Source organism: Myotis myotis, unplaced genomic scaffold (genome assembly GCF_014108235.1).
Source record: "Myotis myotis isolate mMyoMyo1 unplaced genomic scaffold, mMyoMyo1.p scaffold_m19_p_8, whole genome shotgun sequence".
In the NCBI taxonomy this organism is placed as follows: Eukaryota; Metazoa; Chordata; class Mammalia; order Chiroptera; family Vespertilionidae; genus Myotis; species Myotis myotis.
Genome location: NW_023416390.1, coordinates 15,460,575 through 15,481,891, shown reverse-complemented (window position 1 = coordinate 15,481,891; position 21,317 = coordinate 15,460,575). Strand labels below are relative to the sequence as shown.

At 39.6% G+C, this 21,317-nt stretch overlaps 1 protein-coding gene across 37 annotated transcripts in view; it reads right to left on the bottom strand.

Annotated features, from left to right (window-relative positions):
* The window catches only part of MAP2 (microtubule associated protein 2), a 243,421-nt gene that overhangs the window by 124,032 nt on the left and 98,072 nt on the right, over positions 1-21,317 (bottom strand). For 2 of the 37 annotated variants that reach the window (XM_036319739.1, XM_036319740.1), the window contains exon 3: positions 19,028-19,146. The exons of the other annotated variants lie outside the window; for them this stretch is intronic. The gene's annotated coding sequence lies outside the window, so the exon portion shown is untranslated. The remainder of the gene's footprint in view (positions 1-19,027; positions 19,147-21,317) is intronic. 37 annotated transcript variants of the gene reach the window in all.

Sequence of the window (21,317 nt, the reverse complement as noted above, 5' to 3'; positions counted from 1 at the left end):
ATAAATTAAATATAGAATTAAGAATTTTCCATTTTTATTGGACAGGTACTTTAAACAGACTACTTATTATTCTAGGTGTGCATAAAAGAAAAAGTATTAGAAATAAGAATGTTTACTTTCAGAATTATTTCAGATTCCATCAGTTCATGTTTAAATGGTTTATATGTGTGAACATAAGCATTCTTATGGTCGAGGAAGACATTGTAGCTTTATGTACTACCTAGCTGGTCTATTCTTTGCAGAGAGCACAGAATCATAGGTGTGAGATATATGCTCATGTGTTTTTAAAGAACTCCAGTGTTTGACAATTTGTGTTTATTATATATGTGTTGTAAACATCTACTGAAATGAACCTATGTCTTAGAAGTATAGATTATAAAGGTAGATGCCTGTCTTACATAGTAAATTACACTCATTTTATTATATCAAGTTAGAAATAATCAAATATGGTGAATCTTAAAGGTTACACCAAAAACATTATGTTAATATCATATTATATAATGTATGTTGTATTTAAATTAACTAAATTTATTTATAGTTAAATTCTGGATGTAGAACAACTTTTCTTTGAAAAACTCCATTCCCTCCATCAAATCTTTTCTCAAAGTTTATCTTCTCAGGGAGGCTTAACCTGACCATCCTATTTAATATTATAACCTTCAGTTCCTGCCACTAACCTCCTTTATCCTATTTTACACAATAATTAGCATTTTCTAATATACCATATAATTTACTCATTTATTATGTTTATTCTTATTTTTATCCACATATCAATTATTTATGACATCCACCTGGATTCTGTCTGCTATTTCAAGTGTGTAGTAGACCCTGTGGTGATAATCACTAAAAATTACATATGGAGTTTCTTAGTCCCTATTGTTCCTCTTCCTCTGATCCTTGTACCAGGGGTGCATCAAAAATGAGGGGAGAAATTCATTAGCTATGCAGATATTTATTTATGGATATTTGAAGTAAAATGGTTTCTCCAAACTATAACATACTTAGAATACATTCAGTGGTACATTTAAATGTTCACTGAAGTCCTAAATCCTCCTATTGATTGGAACTAAAGAATACAGGTGATGGATATGAAATCCCTCGTGTGAAAAGAAAGGTGAACTGTAATGAAGAATGGGAACACATTCGTGTTTCACCCTATCTTCAAATTTCTAAGCTACAAACGACTCTAGATAAAAGACATATTGGTTTTTAAGTTAAAAGGAAATATTACACATGATTAATGTCTATATATGAATAATCTTCCTCAATAGTACCATCAAATTAGCTAGAGAGAGGTCAGGTGAGAAGGATTCTATATGGCAATGCTCAAAATTATATATTTATGAAGTTTTCATAGTTTTGTGGCTCTTTTCCTTCTTTGCTTCTTTTTTAAAAATTTATCTTTATTGTTGAAAGTATTACAAATGTCCCCTTTTCCCCCATTAACCCCCTTTTAGCCCACCCTCACCTTCCCACCTCCAGGTCTTCACGACACTATTGTCTGTGTTCATGGGTTTTGCATATCTATACATATAAAGGGGTAATATGCAAATTAGGCCAGGACACTGTGACGGGTCATGACCAGGCAGGAGGAGGTTGTATGCATGCAGGTGAGGCCAGGAGAGGAGATGGAGGACACAGGGGGGCCTGCCCGAGCCGGCGCGGCGGCTCCAGTGGCCCAGAGCGGACACAGGCAGGGGGACAGGGGGGTCCTAGGGCAGAAGTCAGGTGCAGGTCCTGGCCGACCATGGCGCGTGTCTGGCCTGACTCTCACGGTGGCCCATGGGGTGCCTCCTCGCATGGTGGGAGGCAGGGCACCTCCTCGTGTGATTTCAACTACACGCTGGGCCTCTAGTATGCATATAATGGTTAATCTCCCTTGCTTCTAATACCAACATATAATTGAAGAAATAACACTGTTTTATATAATACTAGAGGCCCAGTGCATGAAATTTGTGCACTGGCAGGGGATCCCTCTGCACCGTCTGTGCCCTCTTGCAGTCTGGGACCCCTTGCTCCTTACCACCTGCCTGCTCAGTGCTCCTTAGTGCTGCCATGAAGGTGGGAGAGGCTCCCACCACCTCTGCTACACTTGACAGCTGTAAGCCCGGCTTCTGGGTGAGTGGCACTCTCCCTGAGGGAGCAGAGTGACTACCAGGGGGCAGCTCCTACGTTGAGAGTCTGCCCCCTGGGGGTCAGTTCTCATCAAGTGACCGGTTGTTCTGGTCTTTCCGCCATAACGGTGGCTTAGGCTTTTATTATATAGATTTGGGGGGGGACCTCAAATTTTTTTTCGGGGCATTGCCCATCTATTGTGACTCATGTTTCAAGTGGAATGTGAAAATATCCTCTTTGCAAAAAGTAGCCATTGTAAAGTAAGTATCTGGGCCAATGAATCTGCCTGGGAGAGAAATTTCCATACCTCTCAGAGCACCAACTTTTCTTCTTAGACTACCATATTCTTGTGCTTTTTATTATCTTCCTGTCCCATCCTCTATGCTTTGCCTATGTCTTCCTAACTCTTTTTTTTTTTTCTGTAACATCATGGGAAGCCATGGTCAAGGAAACAGGAAAATATTTAAGAAATCATTTAGACAGACATGCCTCTACACAGGTCTTCGTTTTTGTTAGTAGATGAGGGACTGCATGTGTTTTACACCATTTTCTCTTGTTACAATATTTGGTAGACTCTTTTTGCACATAAATAATGGTGCACAATAAATAATGTTCATTTGTTTTGTGGATGTTGACTTTAAGAAAAATGGAATTGGAAATGGGGAGAAAAATATGTGGTTACTGTGGTCCTTATGTAGGTATCTGTTTATTTTTAACACAGTAGAGTTAAAGAAAGAAAAGGGAGAGTTTCCTCAAAAAACTAAAAATAGAACTTCTATTTGACCCAGTGATCCCACTTCTAGGAATATATCCAAAGAAACCAGAAACACCAATCAGAAAGGATATATGCACCCCTATGTTCATAGCAGCACAATTTACAATAGCTAAGATTTGGAATCAGCCCAATTGCCCATCAGCAGATGAATGGATTAAAAAACTTTGGCACGTCTATGCAATGGAATACTATGCCGCAGCAAAAAGGAAGGAACTCCTACCATTTGCAACAGCATGGATGGAGCTGGAGAGCATTATGCTAAGTGAAATAAGTCAGTCAGAGAAAGATAAATATCACATGATCTCACTCACTTGTGGACTATAATGAACAACATAAACCGATGAACAAAAACAGATCTAGAGACAGAGAAGCATTGAGTAGATGCTCAAACCTCAGAGGGAAGGTAGGGGAGTGTGGGGTAAGGGGGAGAGATCAACCAAAGGACTTGTATGCATACATATAAGCATAAGCGATGGACACAGACAACAGGGGGTGAGGGTGAGGGCAAGACTAGGGGGATGAGGGGACAATGGGGGGATAAAGACACATTTGTAATACTTTAATCAATAAAAAAGTTAAAAAAAAGAAAGAAAAGGGAGTAGAATTCTACTAAAATGCCTGTGAGCACATAGATGCCATATTAGAAAACAGCGGAAGGTACCTCAATGACAGGTTTTTCTAGGTGGTAAAAGCTACTTATAAAGTTCTTATAATTTCATATTTTAATTTGGAGCTGCTCAAAAAAATGTATGCTTGATTGATAAGCTGATGAGAAAAGAGGAAGTTAAGCTTGTACTAAAAGCACAAAGAAAGCACCAAAGGAAACATTGAGAAATTGGCAGTCATAACATTCAGTTAAAAGCGAAGTGCAATGAAAGAGAAACTTATTTTACAACACAGAAAAACTTCATTTAAAGTGGGGGTGGGGATGAAGGTGTAAAAAAGGATAAAAACACTAAAATAGACCCAGACCTATTAGGGCATCACCTGAAGAAAAGCAGTAAATGAAAACTGATGGCATGTGTTAGGAGGGTTAAGTCACTCAAATCAGAAGGAAAAGTAAGCAAATGGAAGGATAGAGAAGAATTGGAGGATCAAGAGCTTTGGAAGCAAACAGGGTTTCATTTATAAACCAGTGAGCCAGTCTGACAGGTGAGGCGGGCTGAGCCACTTGAAAGATCTTATTCAGTGGCTGGCATTACTGAATGCCCAGCTGGGTCTGAACAAGAGGAGTTTTAAACAGAGACATTGTTCTAAAGAACTCTTAAGTTTCATGTGCCCTCCAATACGGCCTTATAAACCCTGAACAGCATCAATATTCACCAACCACCTGCAATCAGCATTATTCCAGAATTTGCTAGACACAGCAAGTCCTTGACAGGGAATAATTTAATTTGGATGGCTGGCCCTCTACTCAGGACTTACATGTATTGATGATATGCAAATCAGTTCAGCTCAGTCCCATCCACAGCATAAATTAAGTGCATCCTATCATGAGGATTATCTTGGAAAGAGAGAATGTCACCCTCAATATGCCCACGGCCTGGAGATGAGCAGTCAGCAGTCTCTGAGTGAGGGAGAGTGAGAAACGGACAAAGAGTATTTCATCCCTATTGACTGACTGGCTGCTTTCTTCTTTAGGTTAAAGGCTTGATCACTTACACAAAATATCTTGGCTAAGAACAATTTTCTTGTTAACCTCTAGTACAGGACACATGTTTTATACCAGTGAAGATGTATCTATGACTTCCTGTCACACATTCTAAGTAACTCAGAGTTAATAAACAAAGTGCTAAAGAACTCAGGGAGGAAGATCACAAAATTGTATGACAAATGTGAGCAAAAAATTGGGAGGTTATGGCTGATATGGGTAATTTCTTTTTCTTTTTTTATGTTTTTATTTATTTCAGAGAGGAAGGGAGAGGAAGAGAGAGAAAGAAACATCAGTGATGAGAGAGAATCATTGATTGGCTGCCCCCTGCATGCCCCATACTGGGGATCGAGCCTGTAACCAGGCATGTGTCCCGACCAGGGACTGAACTGTGAGCTCCTGGTTCATAGGTCAACACTCAATCACTGAACTATGCTGGCTGGGCAATGGGTGATATTTTTAAGAATTTATAAATCACAGCTGGAAATACCTGCTTAAAGGAAATCCAGATATAACTCATTCTAAAAGTAATTTAAAAAATCTTCAAATGAGTTTGCAACTTTTCCCAATACATGCTATCCAACCTTCTTATTAATACACCATCAATGAAAAATAAATTTTAAAGTCTGGGTTTAATAGCATGAAAGAAATGGTGAATGTATTCTTGTGGCCTGATTACAAATGAACTGTTCAAGAGGTGAATCTGTGGAAGGTGGTTGAATTTATTGTTTATGATGGTGGGAGTTAAAGACAACTGAGTTATCATGGTGAGGGGCATGGACAAGTCAAAGGTGATAGAAGGAGTCCTGGGTTCCAGCACTGCTGTTAGAGGTGTTGAATTAAGTCAACATACAAATGTATTAAATGAAAAGGGCATAAACAGAATGACAACTCACATATACATCAAGCATATTTCCATGAGGATATATGGGAGCTGGGGAAATGGAAATGGAGGTCAGAGATAAAAGGGAAATTTTAAAATAGTATAAAGCAAAACAAAGGGACTTTCATATCCTGATCATCATGCCTCTCCCCAAAAGAAGATTATGAAGAACTCAATTCTTTGCACCTGTGCTTTGGAACATCACCAATAACAACAACAAATGAGACCCAGAAAAGTTATGAAGTGAATCCTACCATCACTACCCCAGCACTACCTATAGGGGAAAGACGGAGAACATGGAGATATGGCTGTGGCTCTTACCATTAATGAACAGCACAGAGCTGTGCTAACGTGCGGGGCTTCAGCTCTGTGTGATTTCATTCAGAAGTCCGGAGGTGGTCTATGAGGCTGCTGTGCAGTTATTAAGCACCCCAGGTGATGGTGCCACTTGTTTATGGGATACACTTTGAAAAAACTACCATGGAGAGTTTTTTAAAACTGCGATTAAGTTGTATCCTCACCAAATGCACAGGTATTTATCTCTTACGCCAATAAAACCAACAGGGTTTCCAAAACCAGAGGGGAAGAGGGGATATGTGTGAATATGAATTTGTGCCAAGAACAAGGATAGTGAATTACTACAATGTCTTCATAAAGGTTATGTTAAAGTTAGAAATGTATTTTGCCGGGAGCCGGTCCATGCTTGCTGTTTCAAGGGACCGGGCATATATGGCATACTGTTCTTAATATGTTTGCTCACCTTCTTGGCACTATGTGTTTTAACCAAGGTCTCTGAGAAAGGTTGTTTCCCCAGGTAGGGATTTTCCCCTGAAGTTAGGGAGGGAATAAAATCCCTTAACTAAGTGCCAGGTGGGTAATTAATCACTTTAACTACGAACAATCATGCTTAAGCTACATAATCTTTACTCCCTGGAATGGAGATAAGAAACGCCCTAACCTTTGTAATAGAGATTGATAGGATTGAATCAACTGGTATAAATACAGATGTAATAAGACAGCAAGACACAGAACTTAGAACACAGAACTAAGAAGACAGAACCTACACAGAACGTTCTCTAGAGATAGAAGAACTTTGCTGGAGAGAACATGGCAAAAGATACTGGACAGAAACTGGCCTCAGAACCTAGAGACAGAACCTAGCGAGGGAACATGGCTACAGAACCTGGCTGGAGAACCTGGGAACCTAGCAAGAGAACATGGACACAGAATCTGGCTAGAGATCCTAACCAGAACTTCGCTGGAGATCCAGAGCAGAACCTCTCTGGAGATCCAGACCAGAACTTGGCTGGAGATCCTGGCTGGAGATCCTGGCTAGGCTGCTGATCAACTGAACACTGTCTCCGTGTCCTTCCTTCTTCGCCGACTCCGTCCACACCTTTGGGGACCCCTGGACCTTCTGGTGCTGGACCCAAGCAGTATTTTTAAAAAACAAGTCTTATTTTGTGCTCCTTTTTCCTTTCCTATTTCCCTTTCTTCATTAGCTACCATCAGTAATGGCAGGTAATATCCAGAAAAAATTGTTCTAATCATTTTAAGATGAACTGACTTTCATTTCACATTGACTGTTAAGAGGCATGTAAAGGCACAAACAGGATTCCAAGGTTTTACTTATGTCATATACTTTAAATAAAACCTAGAAATACTGCTCATACAATTGTAAAGTTGTCTCTACCATTCTACATATTTCTATGACTTAGTACAAGTTTTGTACTTGATGCTTATGAACCGGTAGCCACAGAAAAAAGGTTAGTCTTGCTCTTTTTTAAAAAATAAATAGTTTTACTAGAGGCCTGATGCAAGAAATTTGTGCAAGAAGTTCGGCCCTCGCAGCACTGGCTTCGTCCGGAAGGTCGTCTGGAAGGACATCCAGAAGGTCATTTGGCTGTCCGGTCTAATTAGCATATTATGCTTTTATTATTATAGATTGATTTCAGAGAGGAAGAGAGAGGGAAAGAGAGATAGAAATATCAATTATGAGAATCACTGATGGGCTGTCTCCTGCATGCCCACACTGGGGATCGAGCCCACAACCCAGTCATGTGCCCTGACCAAGAGTTAAACTGTGACCTCCTGGTTCATAGGTTGACACTCAACCACTGATACATGCCAACTGGGCAAAAGGTTACTCTTTCCACTGCAAAACAACTATAAGGTGAAAAAGACACCTGTTCATGTCAGATGAAAGTGTGGCATTACTTTAGCTTTCATGGGATTTTTTTTTTATTAAGGGACAAAACCTCCATCAGGGATGTGGGGACAACACAGCCCATAATTATGTTAATACTAGAGACCCAGTGCACAAAATTTGTGCATGGGGGGGGTCCCCTCAGCCCAGCCTACACCCTCTCCAATCCGGGACCCCTTGGGGGATGTCCGACTGCCGGTGTAAGCCCGATCCCAGGGATCAAGCCTACACCTGCAGTTGGACATCCCTTTCACAATCCTGGACCACTGGCTCCTAATTGCTCACCTGCCTGGTCGCCCCTAACTGCCCCCCCCCCCTAGTGGCCTGATTGCCCCTCACTGCCTCTGCATGCCAGCCTGATTGCCCCCAACTGACCCCCCCTTGCTGGCCTAGTAGCCCCTCACTGCTCCCTGCCAGCCTAATCGCCCCCAACTGCCCCCCCTGCCGGCCTGGTCGCCTCTCACAGTATCCCCCACTGGCCTGGTCGCCCCATGCAGCCTGCTGTTCAGTCATTTGGTCATCCCTCACGAACCCCTCTGCCGGCCTGGTTGTAGGCAGCCATCTTGTGAGGGCGTGACGGTCAATTTGCATATTACCTCTTTATTATATAGGATGAACTTGATCTGCAAAGCAGGACACTGATTTCAGAGCCTGGGAATTCTAGGCCTATTGCTGATTTGGTTTGAGTGAAGCCAAGGAATTCCACTATGAGAGAAGAACTATTCTGCATTGGGATGAGGAGGAGGTTGGCGGGGTGGGGGGAGGTTTCTGTGAGGTTTCTCTCTCTTCTACCTTCCATCCATCCCCCACATTCCACCCCATTAGATTATCACCCTAGACTCATGGATTTTGTTTTATTCAATGTCTTATAATCTGGTAACATTATTATTATATTTGATGCCTACATTATCTCAGATTTGGCCATGGTAACCCCTTGGTGATAGTAGTGTATCTTTTTGACAATCCCCATTATCCTTCAGCATTTCCCTGTTTTCTGTGCAACAAGATTCCAGGGACTCTACTTTCCCTGTTTTAGACCTCTAGAGTCTAAAACTTTTTTCCAAGAACTTTTTAGTGACAAGTGGTATTTAGAAACCAAGACTGGGTTCTCATTGCTTCTGGGACAAAGTGAGCCGTACTATCATTGTTGCTAGTATCATCAAACAAGCATTCCGCTGACTTGGAGCAATGCTAAAGAGCAGCACCCGTATACATCTGTCTGTGTTTAGAGAATAAGTAGAAGACACAGGACACATGTGAGGAGGAAAGAGAAAAATCAGCCAACTTTGGAAGAGACTATGAATCCCTATCTTATGGCTCTAAGAGAGTGAATAGTACAGAAGAAAAGACTGATATTGCTTATTATTAAATATTTCATATAAGAAAGAATAAAGTATTTTATTTGTTAATAAATTGTAATCTTATTTTAAAAGAAAACATTTATCTGAAAAATGATGAAACATACATGTGTTTTTTTCTCTTTTTACCTCTTTTATATTTAGTTAGTAGGTGCTAAAAGAACAGTTTAATTTTAAGAATTCTGGCATTTTTTAAAAAATTGTAAATATATACCTTCTTCTATTTTCCCTGGTGGATATAGTACCCATGTCACATTTAAGGAGTTAAAGTGGTGGCATTTTTTAGTTTCTTTATGGGCAAATGAATTATTGTGGGTCTTGCTACTTGTGACTTTATTACAAATAAAAAGCATACCTACTTGACTATAATTTCATCTTGGAGATTCTCATGAGAAATATCATTTAATTTAATTTCCAGGCTCTCCTGCTTGTGCTGCATCTCTTTATACTCTCAAATTAAAACTTTTTAATAACATTCCCCTATGAGACCAGAGATTATGATAAATTGGACAGAGGAGAGCGATCAGTAAACAGGTGATGCTTAGCATCTCATTAATTCTAGGGAAGGAAAGCAAACTAGCCTAGATGTCCAGGACATAGCAATTTTTTTATCTTTTTATCTTTGCCAGACTGACTATGGTGGCAAAGGGAGGGATGAGGATGGAGTAAGGAAGATGCACTCGGAGAGACCTGGTGGTTTTACAGCCCTTTTCATAGGAAGCCAGGCTAACATGGAGAAGAACAAAGGCCAGGTGATTGTATACTCTATGTCAGAATGTCCTTTATTTCTCTGTGGTTTTGTATAAAAGTCAGATGGAGGGCTGTTGAATGCCTGTGTGTTTGTTGGGCAGGCTGGGCTAAGCATAGAAGGTGATTGGTTTTGGTAGTGCTCTGTTTCAACTGTTTAAAAATTCCCCATTTTCCCAAACTGAAAAGAATGGGCTACCCCTCTAAAGAATTCAAAACATAAGCAGAAACATGTAGGCTCTTTGAGAAACTCATACCTGATTGTCTGGTTCATAAAGACTCTTCAGTTTACTAACAGTTTGCCCTTGGCGAGGTTTCTAACATCTCTGTCTCAACTTGCCCACCTATAAAATGGGAGTAATAAAAGATCTTCTTTATAAGCACCTTACACATAAAATAATATACTGGAGGCAAACACTAAGCACCCAACACTCATAGCTCTTACTATTATTTATATATGACTAAATAGAAATATTAAGAAAATGTCACGCTGAAACCGGTTTGGCTCAGTGGATAGAGCGTCGGCCTGCGGACTGAAGGGTCCCGGGTTCGATTCCGGTCAAGGGCATGTACCTGGGTTGAGGGCATATCCCCAGTGGGAGATGTGCAGGAGGCAGCTGATCAATGTTTCTCTCTCATCGATGTTTCTAACTCTCTATCTCTCTCCCTTCCTCTCTGTAAAAAATCAATAAAATATATTTTTTAAAAAAAAGAAAAAAGAAAATGTCACATCAATATTTGAACATTTTAAAACAATTCAATTAATAAATGGATTAAACACTCAGTCTAACTAATTTTCTAGCTTTACTTCATATGGTTTCTTTAACTTCCTTTCTTAGAGGTGTAATATTTTTAAAGACTTTTATGCTTCTCTTATTATCCAGATCCACAAACTCACTACAAGATGCACTGATGAGGTACCTGCCAAGGTCATCACTCTTCTAAATGTTAAGATACAAAACGCAATGCAGTACCTGTCCTCGAGTGGCTCACTGTGGTGGGGCAGACCATTGTGCAAACAATGAAATGTTATTTGGCTTGATTCTCACCATTACAAGATACAATGAAGGTGTGAACTTGGGAAAATTAAGGGAATTTTCATACTTCAGAGACATGAAGAATGAGAAGACACTCCCCAGAGTGACAAAGCCCCTGCAATGAAATTTCCAAAATGAAAATATGAAATAATTTTGTGGAATAACCAGAAAAGTTTTTAAGAAAATATGCTTTAGCTTTAAAGCAATTGTCAACAAATTATGTGATTCTGAAAATTGTATTTTAGAATTTATTATAATATCCAAAGCTGGAAATACCACTAATTTATCCATCTCCCCTGAGCATCTTATAATTTAAAAGAATAAAATATCACTTTTCCCTTTCAGCTAGAGCACATGAGTCTCAAAGGTATCTATGCACTGGAGGTGTCTCCAGCTTAAAAGAAGAGTTGACACAAACAGCATCTGTATGAAGCACTGAAAAACTAAAATCCATGCCTCAGAAGACCAACAGTGAGCCCACACTGGCTCAGGTGCCAAAGCACAGAGCTCTTTATTTCTTGAGGTCTCAACTAGCCTTAACAGATAAGGAAGTTTTTAAAAGTTTACGACATATTTCATTTTTAAAAATAGAAATTTTAATGTTAGTTATTCACACCTCTTAGAAAATTAAAAGACTAAGAAATAAGTTGCCAAAATTGTTTTGGGATTTTCCTTTGCTTCCCAGGTACCAGATTATTCATATTGTGCGTATTATTGACGTGAACCCATTGTCAGAACTTCGAGGACTGGGATGCTAAACATTAACTTCCGAAGGCCTTTAGCCATCTCCCTGCTACAGGAACAGTTCAGACTACATACAGAATGCATAAAAATCCAGAGTAGTTGAATGTAGAATGTTTTTTAGAATGTAGTTATAAAAATTATACCTGCAGCCAGATATTTTTTAAAAATATGTTTTCAGCCCTAACCGGTTTGGCTCAGTGGATAGAGTGTTGGCCTGCGGACTGACGGGTCCCTGGTTCGATTCCAGTCAAGGGCATGTACCTTGGTTGTGGGCACATCCCCAGTAGTGGGTGTGCAAGAGGCAGCTGATCGATGTTTCTCTCTCATCGATGTTTCTAGCTCTCTCAATGAAAATATGTTTTCATTGATTTTTTACAGAGAGAGGAAGGGAGAGGGAGATAAGATAGAAACCAATCGGCTGCCTCCTGCACGCTGCATGGCCCCCCCCCACCCCCCCACTGGGGATAGAGCTTGCAGCCCGACTGGGAATCAAACCAGCAACCTCTTGGTGCAAGGGATGATGCTCAATCCACTGAGCCACACTGGCCAGGCATGCAGTCAGATATTAACTGAGTTCATATCCAGCGGTTCAATCCACCTGTATGCTGGTTCCTTCTTTAGAACATGAGGATAAAAATATTAACTATCTCACAGAGTTGCTGTGCAGATTAAATGAGTTAATACAAATCAATGCTCAAAACAATGCTTAGTCCTTAGCAAGAGCCTGATAAAAGTTTCTCATTATTACCTAGAGGCCCGTGGGCACAATCCTCCTTCAGAGGCTGTCAGAATCCAGTTTAGGGTTAAGGACACTGCCCCCTTCCCTGCCAGCCTCCTCATCCCATTGCAGGATAGTTTTTCTCTAGCTCAGAGTAGAATTCCTTGGCCTCATTCAAACTGAATCAGCAGTGGGCCTGGAATTCCCAGGCTCTGAAATCAGTGCCCAGTTCTGCAGACCAAGTTCATATTAACATACTTATGGGCATATCCCCTGCGGGTGCTGGCTGTGAATATAAATTTGCCAAGAACAAGTATAGTGAATTACTACAATGTCTTTATAAAGATGATCTTAAAATTCAAAATGTATTTTTAAATCACAAAACTTATATTGTTTTCTTCCTCATGATTAGGTTGAGAGCACAGATTGGGGGGTGGGGAGGAAATAGTTGATATTGGGACTTTCTAGCAATTAATTGTTAAAAATACCTTTCTCCCTCTATAATCAAGAAGGAAATTATGGGTGGTACTTTGAGACCATGAGAATATCCTGTTTCCTAACAACTTTTCACCCAATGGTTTTAGTATATATTCATGACTAGAGGCCTGGTGCACAACATTTGTGCACTGGGGGGTGGGGGGGGGAGGGAGGTCTCTCAGCCCGGCCTGCGCCCTCTGGCAGTCCGGGACACCTTTGGGGATATCTGCCTTCCGGCTTAGGCCGGCCCCCCACCCCACAAGCCATGAGCTGGGCTTCTGGCTGAGCGGCGCTCTCCCTGTGGGAGCACACTGACCACTAGGGGTCGACTCCTGCATTGAGCATCTGCCCCCTGGCAATCAGTGTGCATCATAGCAACTGGGTGTTCTGCGTTCGGTAGATTTGCATATTAGCCTTTTATTATATAGGATGCTTGCCTGTGTCCCTTACTATATGGTGGGGTGCAATGAAGATTTGAAGAAACATTCTTTCTATCCTTATTAACTAGCATTCTTCTAGTTTATAGTTTTGCATTTTACATTTAAATTTGTGTTACACTTTCAGTTGCTTTTTGTGAAAGGTGGAAGGTCTGTGTCTAGGCTCATTTTTCTGCATGTGAATGTTCAGTTGTACCAGCACCATTTGTTGAAAAGACTATCTTTGCTCCATTGCATTGACTTTGCTCCTTTGTCAAGGATCAGTGGCAGCATTCATACTAAGTCATGATGGTACCATGGTTATATCTGTCTAAATCTTGCACTCTGAGGAGAGGGACAGTGAAGGGAAGCAGGGAACACATAGCTAGAATGTAGGACACTTGTGCTCAGAGCTGTGGGCTTAATTTGAAGGCAACATAATGGGAGCAGAGGATTCCTCCCAAGACAACCTGGCTGCCAAGTCAGGGTCTGGTGGGGAGAGTTCAGATTTAAGTACCCAAAAGACTGAACTTAAATGCTCTCTTAGACTAGAAATGTGTATTGAGGTATAAGTTAAAGGGCCAAAAGATCATCACCTGCAGTAGAGCCATACATGTCTGTCCGTGCCTTTGTGGTCAGGAGGTTCCACTGTGAATTGGGTACCTTGAAGCTGTCACCTTGCACACACCCACCGATCCCAGGCCAGTGGTGTGTGCGCTGGACATGGCTCCCACCTGCTCCCAAGAGCCAGTTATGTGCATCTCTTCCCAACTCTGTGGTCAGTGACATGGTGGTGGCAGCTTGAAATTGTCCACAGCCAGCCTTGACCGGTTTGACTCAGTGGCTAGAGCGTCGGCCTGCGGACTGAAGGGTCCCAGGTTCAATTCCGGGCAAGGGTATGTACCTTGGTTGCAGGCACATCCCCAGTCAGGGGTATGCAGGAGGCGGCTGATCGATGTTTCTCTCTCATTGATGTTTCTAACTCTCTATCCCTCTCCCTTCCTCTCTGTAAAAAATCAATAAAATATATTAAAAATAAAAAAAGAAAGAAATTTTCCACAGCCGGAGTCTTTCTTTACACACAGAAATCTGGCTAACTCTGCAAATCGAAGCTGTTTTCTTCCTGCCTTACTCCCTGCCCCTTGAGAGCCAGCACACCACTAACTCTCAGACATTTGAGATTCTTCCTCCTTTTGACATAATTTTTACACATCTTTAGGCAGTGATAACATTCCCAAATGCCTCACTTAGGGATGAGGACAAATTCATTAAAGGTAGTAGGGACGCTCTAAAAATAATAGTAGTAGAGGCATAAAAACAGGAAAAATTACTTAAAATGACTTGGACTTCAACTGAGTAGCTGTTCCAATTAGGGCTATCGCAACCATTAAGGGGTGTATTAATAACAGCAACAGGGCACTGACTCCCACCTGGACATCAATGTATTGTTTACTGAGCATTTCCCTGTATGTTATCTCATATATTCTTCATGAGAATCTTTTAAAGGTGCCAGGCCAGGAATTGTTTTTTTGTGTGTTTTTTTAAAAAAATATATACTTTATTGACTTTTTACAGAGAGGAAGGGAAAGGGATAGAGAGTTAGAAACATTGATGAGAGAGAAACATCGATCAGCCGCCTCCTGCACACCCCCTACTGGGGATGTGCCTTTGACGGGAATTGAACCTGGGACCTTTCAGTCCACAGGCCGACGCTCTATCCACTGAGCCAAACCGGTCAGGGGAGGAATTGTTTTATTCCCATACACACATTTATAAACTCCAACATCTGATTGCTGGAGAAGGTAACACCAAGACCCGTGTTTCATGATTCCCAGTACTGGTCTCTTCTCCCTCTACCACACTAGCTCTTAAAAATAAATGTGTATGTGATGTTTAAAAATGTTTTAACTTTATTTTGTGATGACTCCACTCTCTCAGTGTTCATTAGATTCTCAAAAGTCTTCCAAGTTAAGTTTAATTTTAGTTAATTTTAAATGTAAGTATTTTAAAAGCAGGTTTTAGTCCTACCTATAGAACTTTTAAAAGAAGAGATTACATAGTGGGAGAAAATGATGGCCGTGATACACAATGGCAAAAAAAGGGCGGGGGGAGGGAATGGGTGGGTTTCAGCCATTGGACTGCTTACTTCACTCTATACTCTGATGTGATTAAGAGCATAAATTCAACATTATTTAAATATATTATGTTCCTGGCACTGTGCTAAGTCTGTCCCTAAACCCCAATGTTTAAAAATAGAAGTAGATGGAGTGCATGCAGGAAGTCGTTAAAAGCAAAGTTTCCAAATGGCCTGGGAGATGTTACTCATAACAGGTTAGGGCCTGACAACTTTACAGTGAATTAGGAACAGTGAAAAGAGTTAAGTCTCGCTATAAGGAAATCTGATTTCTTTATGGATATTTTATTTATAAAAGTTCCTAGCCACAGTTTCAGGATGGAGAAAAAATTTTAGAATCTATGCTCTTAATAAACACTCATGGAACTGTTTGCTGCCTGGGCCATGATTCCATGACAAATCATTCATTAGATCCAGAAGTGTATCTGTTCACTATGATCATTGGCGCTCACTGGCAGTATGGTATACTGAGTGGTGTGTGGCTTTGAAATGAGTCAAGTTTAAAATTGAGTTAACTTGCTAGCTAGCTGTAAAGCCTTGGGGAAATTAAGTAGCCTAGACTTAACAAATCCCTAATTCACAAGATCATTATATAAAATAAATAATTTGATATGTGCCCTCCCAGTAAAGTCAGTCCCCTTTCTTTCTTACCATTCTCTGATTTCCCTAGAAAGGAAATCATTGATGACTTCCACAGAGGGAGCCTTACAGTGCAGGTAAACTTGCTCAGGCTTTCTCTACCAGACTGCCGATCTTTAAAATGGAAACTTACTTAAATAAACTTAAAAAATCTTGAATGGAAATAGCATATGCATTTTGTCTACATTAACTCTGCATATAATGAATGATCAAAATGTTTTCTAAAATCGAACAGGTACCCAGAGCTCTTTGGGCTCTATGGAAGGATGTGATAAGCACATTTAAGACTAAAACACTTTTGAATAATTATAAAATTTACCTTATCAAGTGAATGCATTAGGCTCTCCAGAATGAATAATAATAATAAGTAATATTTTATGTTTGCTATTTTTAAAAGGAATTAAATGATAAATGAAACCGGTAGATCCAAAATGAAGACAGAGGGAAAAGTACCATCAAGACATTTTTTTTAAAACTCTAATACACACCCATACACGATCTACTTCTATCTAATAATAGGTAATTCCCTCTTTTTCGTAGGCCTCAGTTTTCACTAACACAAAAGGATGGGCTATATTTTTTACTACCTAGCCCTTTAACTTTGTACCCAATCAGGTCTTTACTTCCTATGTTAATAGACAGTGACATGGTAACATGGAATCCTTTATAGAATGTCCCTTACAGTGTTTGAAATTGGATGGCATTGTATCATATATCTTCTGATTATGAGTATGCTATGAGAAGGGATATAAGAAAGTATCAGGGAACCTCCTCAATATGACTAGATCCTCTATACATTAAAATTCTTCTTATAAGTTAGATACACAATTTAGCATTCATGGGGGGGGGGAGGATTGAGATAACTAAATTTTGTGAAATTTTATTACTGAATTACATTAAATCAAGTAAAAATACATTATGAAATAGAGTGTTTCCAAAATTATTTTAACCACTACAAAACCTTCTGAATATTGCAACTGTTTTAGTCTTTAATTAACTGAAATAACTAATCTTGATTATTTATTAATCATCTAAAAATTGCCTAAAGGTTCTAGCTATATCTGGTTCACTCTGGCTTAAAAATTAAGAAATACTATTCAGGAGTCTGTTTCATTCATATTCATCATCAATATTTCAGAAGTATTGTTTCAGGTTCAAAGAAAATGTCAAGTGTAGGAATTAGAATAAGAGAAGTCAAATATTTTTAATGAGAGACTATGCAATAAACTTCTGACTTCTTTGAATCATTTAATTTACTTTTCTAACTGGACCTAACAATTTTACTACAGCACTTATGAGAGTCTAATGCTTTATAAAACAGGACATGTTTTATTTCTTCAATCATAAACATATGGACTCCCTGCACATTCCTTTTTCCATCAAATAGATTTGTCAACAGCTTACATGTTTTGAGTATGGTTGATAGTCTCAGAGGAGAAGAGGGAGAAAGTGGATGCTGTTTTTAAATATGGATTTTATTAAATATCTAATTCCAACAGCAATCATATTTTAAATGCCGCTGAAGCAAAATAAAAAGTTGATTAATTCATCACTATACTGTCTACTAGATTTGACAATAATAGAATTAACCAGCTGTTTGTTTCCTTTTTCTAAACCATCAAAAATTCCTTTTAAAAAAATTCTGGGAAGCTCTACAAACAGCATTTAAAGTAGCATAAAATCAAAAGTTATCAATAAGAGTCCAGGTAGGCTCTCTACATAATGTCAACAGGCAAAATATGCATTAAGATTAGCTTGGCTTTGTTCACCACCAATTGTAAAGGTACTAAAACCTGTAGTTCCCAGAGGGTCAGAAAGTGAAGCTAAATCCATAGAAGCTGCTTTTAAAGTGTTTAACAAAGCAGAAACTGGAACGGATGTGCCACAAACCAATATCCATTACCGCAAAGCGACTGCTAAATTTTCTTGTAAAATAGCTCTCAGCTGGCCTATTCAGCACCATCCCATTATAGCTAAGAAGAGCATCCAACTTGTGATTGTTACCATGAAAATAGCAGCCAGCAGACTATACAGTAGCTGCAGACAAGAAAACTATATGCTTCAAGGAACTGACAGATTTAAATCTCTATCAGTTCCTCTAAAGCCCTAAGAAATAGAAATATCTCCCTTAAAAGTACTGTCTTCCAGACATCCAGTATGGTGACTTATTTATTAATATTCTATATATTTCTAATTATCCCATAAAGACAATTAAAATTGCTTTCAGAAATAATAATGCAGTTTGAGAGAGGATTTCAATGAACACTTGGTTGATTAATGGAAAGGGGAAGCCACCAGAGCCAACCAGGTTTGCAGCTACATTATCTCTGCAGCTCCCCTTCTCTGCAGCTCACTATGAAACGTGCAAGTCTGTTCTGGGGAATAGACTCTGGGGTTTTTTTGTTGGCCAAAGGAAGGTGCAGCCGACACTCTCCAGCCACTTCCCTTGGCCAGTGAATGGTTCGGGTCAGGGAAATGGTCCAGTTCTGGGGGAAGTCTCATGGAGGGAGCCTTTCATGCTAAACCAAAACACAAATCTTTGGGAGGAGAAAGCCTTGGCCATTCTTTTCTTACTGCCTGGAACACAGATATCCTGCTTGACGGTGTAGCAGCCATCTTGTGACCATGAGGCAGAGTGAGATTGAAAAAAGTAAACATTCTAAAAACATAGAAAGATGTAAAAAGATGTACACTAAATATCTAAAGGTGTCACTGAACAATTGATTGCCTTTTGACTGATATTTCTGACCTTCTGTATTTGTGCAATCCCGATGACATCTGAGAAAGCTTCTCTCCAGATATGCCAAAAAGATTTATAAAGTTATGTACAGATCTAGCCAAGAGCATATGCTCTACTATTTGTTTAGCAAAGAAAAAAAAATACATAAAGGGGATAAAAGATATAGAAAGAGGACAAATTTAAAAATGCAAAGCCTTTCTAGGCAGGCTGTCATCCTAATTGTCTGTCTAGTACAAGTTAATCGTACGTAGGTAAAAAAATATGAGGTTTGTTGGACTCTCCACTTTCCCCACCAAAGCTGAGTGATTTGTTCCTTAGAGGGCTGCCTTAGAATTTTTATTACAATAATGTACATTTGGTTAAGCTTCTCAGAAATTATTTTCCTACCGATGCTTGGCTGCTGAGTCTGATGTAGTTTAGAATGCTGAGTAATTTACATGTAGATGAACTGAAGCCATCAGGACTCTGCGTCCAGATAATAAACAGCAGGCAATTTATTTCTGGAGCTGTATTTGAAAAAAAAAAAAAAAAAAAAAGCACTATATAAAGCTTCACTGTTTGAGTGGAAAACATGGGAAAAGTTCTTCTTTCTTTCCTTTCTTCCATTTAAAGACTATTGCACAATGAATATCATTTTTGGTAAAAAGGACCAACTATGTTCCAGTATTAAACATGTGAAAAGATTCTAGCCTTCAAGCACATGCACAAGTTTATTTCTAGGCAATGCCAGTACCACTAATTAAACGAATGGAAATTACAGCCACAACTAATCCTTATTTTAACTTCACTGTGCTGTGTTTTACATGGATTTCTCATTTAATCCTTACAACATTCTTACAACTGCTATGAAGCTAGTGGCTTTATTTTTCCCATTTGACAAAGGGAACTCAGGCACACAGAGTTTAAGTAACATGCCCCAAGACACATAGCAAATACTTGCGGCAGCAGGAATTTAAACCCAGGTGATGTGACTATAGAACCTTCAATATTAACATAAAATACAGGTATTTTTGTTATCAACATCACTTATTTCTTCCTTAGAACTTATTTCTTCCTTTAAAATCTGCTGGCATTTTTAGCATCTCGACACCTTGACTGTCTGAGCTCTCACTCACCTTGGAAGCTCGGTGATGACTATAAAATTACAATGTGTGAGGAACTTAAGAACTGAGTGAAAGGGCACTAACATGTTGGTAAAACAAACATAATGTTTTTAATTCAAATGAATGTATTTTTAGGGGTTGGCTCTGTGTGAAGATTGGGTTGGGGGAAAGTAAAGCGCCAACCTACAAACATGTCACACTCGTGGCTGGCGGGCCACATGCCTCGTTTAAGCTATTGGTCCAGAGCTGTCTCTGCCCACGGAAGCATATGTCTTCACACATTCTCCACACCAGTCAACATGAGCATTTTACAAAGAAAGGATGCAGTTATGCCAATTCATAGAATCTAAACAAAAAGACAATTTTGGATATGAATAATTAGAGTAATTTCTCCCATTGGATAAGTAAAATGAGCACTTTAAATATTTTATTTCCAAATTTGTATCAAGTTTTAAGTTTCTTCTATATGTTGACTCACTAGAAAGCCATAATGTGTGCCTACACTTGAAGCTTTAACCACCAGACTACTGAATTCCATAATTTTGTACTTTAGTCAATCTTTATCTCTTACTCAAAGACAAGACCATTGAAAAATAAAAAGGGGAGAGTTTTAGTTACTTAATTTTTCTAATTGACATTATTTGGAGAATTGTTAAATAAAAAGATCATAGGAAATTGCCTTCTAATTTGGGTTCATTTCATGGCTTTGAAAGCCAAGTCTATCATATTCATATCCTTTTTAAAAAATGTTTTATTGATTTTTTACAGAGAGGAAGGGAGAGGGATAGAGAGTTAGCAACATCGATGAGAGAGAAACATCGATCAGCTGCCTCTTGCACACCCCCTACTAGGGATGTGCCCACAATCAAGGTACATGCCCTTGACTGGAATCGAGCCTGGGACCCTTCAGTCTGCAGGCCGACGCTCTATCCACTGAGCCAAACCAGTCAGGGCTCATATTCATATTCTTTATCTCATTTTTAACAAAGTACATTGAGACTCAAAAAAAAAATTTGTATTTCTTCATTCCAAGGTGAAAGTCAGCTAACTCTGAAAACCTAATACATCCCAGGATCTGTGCCTGACACATTTCATGTTGTCTCATTTACTTTTTATATACATCAACTTACAGGTGAGGCAACTGGGGCTCAAGGAGATGAAAAATTATATAAGCTGTGAGGGGCAGACCCAATTAAAATTCAGTTTTACATGACTCTACAGAACAAGCTTTTTATGTCTCTTACAACACTGATAAAATATAACTGTTTATCATTTGACTTTTAGATGTAGCATTAAAGATACTGCCACATACAAATATATGCATATCCTATATAATAAAAGCCTAATATGCAAATCGACCGAACAGCGGAATGACCGGTGGAATGACTGGTTGCTATGATGCATACTGACCACCAGGGGGGCAGATGCTAAATGCAGGAGCTGCCCCCCAGACCACAGGCCCCAGGCCAGCTAAGGCGGGTGCCAGCAGGGGCCCCCCAGATGGCCCCACCGGTCGCCCCACAGCTCGGCCCTACCCGTGCACTAATTTCATGCACTGGGCCTCTAGTGCATAT